This window comes from Myotis davidii, unplaced genomic scaffold (genome assembly GCF_000327345.1).
Source record: "Myotis davidii unplaced genomic scaffold, ASM32734v1 scaffold77, whole genome shotgun sequence".
In the NCBI taxonomy this organism is placed as follows: Eukaryota; Metazoa; Chordata; class Mammalia; order Chiroptera; family Vespertilionidae; genus Myotis; species Myotis davidii.
In genome coordinates, this window is record NW_006289713.1 from 3,391,962 (window position 1) to 3,395,838 (window position 3,877).

The 3,877-nt window shown below is 50.2% G+C and overlaps 1 pseudogene; it reads left to right on the forward strand.

Moving 5' to 3' along the window:
• Positions 1–775: 775 nt before the first annotated feature.
• On the forward strand, positions 776–1,807 carry LOC102763303 (annotated as a pseudogene).
• Positions 1,808–3,877: the final 2,070 nt, after the last annotated feature.

A 3,877-nucleotide genomic window follows, 5' to 3' on the forward strand; every position in this document is an offset into this window, starting at 1 on the left:
GTGCAGGAGGAGGAAAAAGCAGGAAAGTTTGAGCAGATCTTTGGCAATAGAAATCCTAACATTTTGATGTTGGCATCTCTTGCCCAAGGATTGGTTTTGGTTTTCTGAGTGAAACCCAATGACCTTTGGGCAGTTGGACAAAGGCACCAGAGTTCTGGGAGAGGGGCCTTGAAGGAGGGCCTGGCCTCAGTAAGATTTTCTTACGGAGAGCTTCTCTCTAGTTTTCTACAGTAAAGAATGCATCTTGCCAGCCTCTCGATGCTGCACAGATGTGTTTCTCAAATGATGTCCTGTGTCAGCACCTCAGCTGTGGGGTTAGGGGAAGAATGTGGAGGGTGGGTACCATGATACACAGCTAATGGGAAGATTCTGGGGTGGACGCTTCAAAATGCTCTTCCAGGTATCCTGGGGGACAAAAGGGCCAGTCACAGGAGTGGGGGATGAGCAACATAAACTGATGAACAAAAATAGAGCCAGAGTCATAGCAGCATTGAATAGACCATCCAACCTAAGAGAGAAAGCGGGTGGGGGGGCGTGGGCCTGCAGACTGAAGGGTCCCAGGTTCGATTCCAGTCAAGGGCACATGCCTGACTCGTGGGCTCAATCCCAGTAGGAGGCGTGCAGGAGCCAGCCAATCAATGATTCTCTCTCATCAGTAATGTTTCTCTCTCTCCCTCTCCCTTCCTCTCTGAAATCAATAAAAATATATTTAGCTTCCTCTCGTCAGGCGTCCTCGTGGGAGTGACATCATCTTTAAACCCTGCATGGCAATCCCTGACACACCGCTGTCATGCCCAGGGAAGACGGGGCGACCTGGAAGTCCAGCTACTTCCTTAAGATCATCCAACTCCTGGATGATTATCCAAACTGCTTCATTGTGGGAGCAGCCAATGTGGGCTCCAGGCAGAGGCAGCAGATCCGCAGGTCCCTCCGCGGGAAGGCTGGGGTGCTGATGGGCAACAACACCATGATGCGCAAGGACATCCTGGGGCACCTGGAAAACAGCCCAGCTCTGGAGAAACCGCTGCCTCAGATCGGGGCAATGTGGGCTTTGTGTTCACCAAGGAGGACCTCCCTGAGATCCGGGACCTGCTGCTGGCCAATCGGATGCCAGCTGCTGCCCGTGCTGGTGCCATGGCCCCGTGTGAAGTCACGGTGCCAGCCCAGAACACTGTCCTGGGGCCAGAGAAGACCTCCTTCTTCCAGGCTTTAGGCATCACCGCTGAAATCCTGAGTGACGCACAGCTGATTAAGCCTGGAGACAAAGTGGGAGCCAGCGAAGCCACACCGCTGCACATGCTGAATATCTCCCCCTTCTCCCCTGGGCTGGTCACCCAGCAGGTGTCTGACAATGGCGGCATCTACAACCCGGAAGTGCTTGACATCACAGAGGAAACGCTCCATTCCCGCTGCCTGGAGGGTGTCCGCAATGTTGCCAGCGTATGCCTTCAGATTGGTGACCCAACTGTTGCGTTAGTCCCCCATTCTATCATCAATGGGTACGAGCCAGTTCTGGCTTTGTCTGTGGAGACTGATTACACCTTCCCACTTGCTGAAAAGGTCAAGGCCTTCTTGGCTGATCCATCTGCTTTTGTGGCTGCTGCCCCTGTGGCTGCTGCCCCTGTGGCCGCTGCCACCACTGCTGCTCCTGCTGCTGCAGCAGCTCCACCCAAGGTTGAAGCAAAGGAAGAGTCGGAGGAGTCGGACGAGGATATGGGATTTGGTCTCTTTGATTAATTACCAAAAAGCAACCAGCTCAGCCAACTCTATTTGAGAAACAAAGAAATAAAGCTTACTTCTCTTAAAATATATATTATATTTTTTAAAAAAGGAGGGGACTTTCTCTAATTAATGGGGTTTTCAAAGAGGCTTTAATTCCTACTATTACTCGAGATTCTAGATGATTCCTGTCCCAGAGAACTCCCCATCTTCACATCTCAGTAATGTGCAGCACGGCAGCAAAGCCTGCAGTTTATACTAAATAATGAATGACTAATACTTAGAATCTTGATAGTGAGGCAACTGTAGCGATAAGGAGGCCAGTGGGTACCTCTAAAGCAGCGGTTCTCAACCTGTGGGTCGCGACCCCTTTGGGGGTCGAACGACCCTTTCACAGGGGTCGCCTAAGACCATCAGAAAACACATAGAATTACATATTGTTTTTGTGATGAATCACTATGCTTTAATTATGTTCAATTTGTAACAATGAAATTGGGGGTCACCACAACATGAGGAAATGTATTAAAGGGTCGCGGCATTAGGAAGGTTGAGAACCACTGCTCTAAAGGATGGGGGAAGGCCAGTGTCTCAGGTGGTTGGGTAGAATGTCAAATGGATGCCCTTTGGCCATTTTCATCATTTCACCCAAAGGCATTTAAGATAATGGAGAACTACTATCAAGGGTGTCTTTTCGCCCTAGCCGGTTTGGCTCAGTGGATAGAGTGTCAGCCTGCAGACTCTAGGGTCCCAGGTTCGATTCTGGTCAAGGACATGTACCTTGGTTGCGGGCACATCCCCAGTGGGGGGTGTGCAGGAGGCAGCTGATCGATGTTTCTAACTCTCTATCCCTCTCCCTTCCTCTCTGTGAAAAATCAATAAAATATATATTTTTTTAAAAAAGGGTGTCTTTTCTCCCTAGGGCCTGGGGTGGAGAGTACATGCTGGCAGGATGATCCAGGGCCTGCGTGAGAAATGAGCTACATCTACATCAGCCTCATACCCCACATGAGCTCCTGAATGGGACCAGACAAGGACATTATTGGGAAAACCAGCAAACTCCAAATTAAGCTTGAAATTTAGCTGTCAAGTCCCAGTGTTGGCTTCTGAGTTTTGACCGATGTACCATGGCCATGGGAAAGGAACACACAAGAACTATTGGGCCCAGCAGTATGGCTCAATGGTTAAGCACTGACCTATGAACCAGGAGGTTACGGTTCAAATCCAGGTCAGGACACAGGTCCCGGATGCTGGCTCGATCCCCAGTGAGGGGGCATGCAGGAGGCAGCCGATGATGATTCTCTCTCATCCTTGATGTTTTTATTTCTCTCTCCCTCTCCCTTCCACTTTCTGAAATCAATAAAAACATATTTAAAAAAAGAACCATTGGAACTATCTTTGCAACTTTTCTGCAAATCCACAATTATTCCAAAATAAAAAAAAATGTATTTAATTTCATAATAATTTTAAAAAGCCACAGTGAAAGCTAAGAGGCTGGAGAAAGAGGAGAGGGGCAGGCCCGGTGGGTGGAGGGCTGGCGGCGGGAAACGCTGAGAGCGGATTATTAATGCTGTGGGGACGGAGGTGGGGGAGGGCTTGGCTCTGGCTGCAGGAAGCTAGAGGTCAAGGTCTGGCAGGAGAGAAGGATGTTGATGGACCCTGAGCCCTGGGCAATCACTTTACCACCTGGCCGGCAGAAAGGGGGTTTTTGAGTCCATTTGTTTCAGAACCGGGGAGCACATCAGCATTCAGGGGTTTCCATAGATACCTGAAGACACTGGATGATGGTGAAGCCAGGGGTTGCAAACATCCGGTATTCGGTTGGCCTCCTTTCCCCGGCTCCTCTGTCCTCTGTCCGGATTATGAAAGCCTGACAGACTCTACCGGGGCCCCAGGGTGCCAGCCACACTCACTCCCAGGGTACTGTGTGTGAGTAAATGTGAAATGAAGACTCTTTTAAAAAATAACGCAGACAAAAAAGCAGCTTCTAACACAGTATCTATCTGGGAGCGACCAGTGAATTCCCAGCGTCTGCCTTTCTGAGCCATGACAGCCAGCCTGTAGGTAAGACCGAGTGTGCAGCTGCAGGTCTGCGGGGGACCCACGAACTCTGTCTGTGACGCCAGCAGCAGGTCAGGCTCCGCGGCACAAAAAGCTTGGG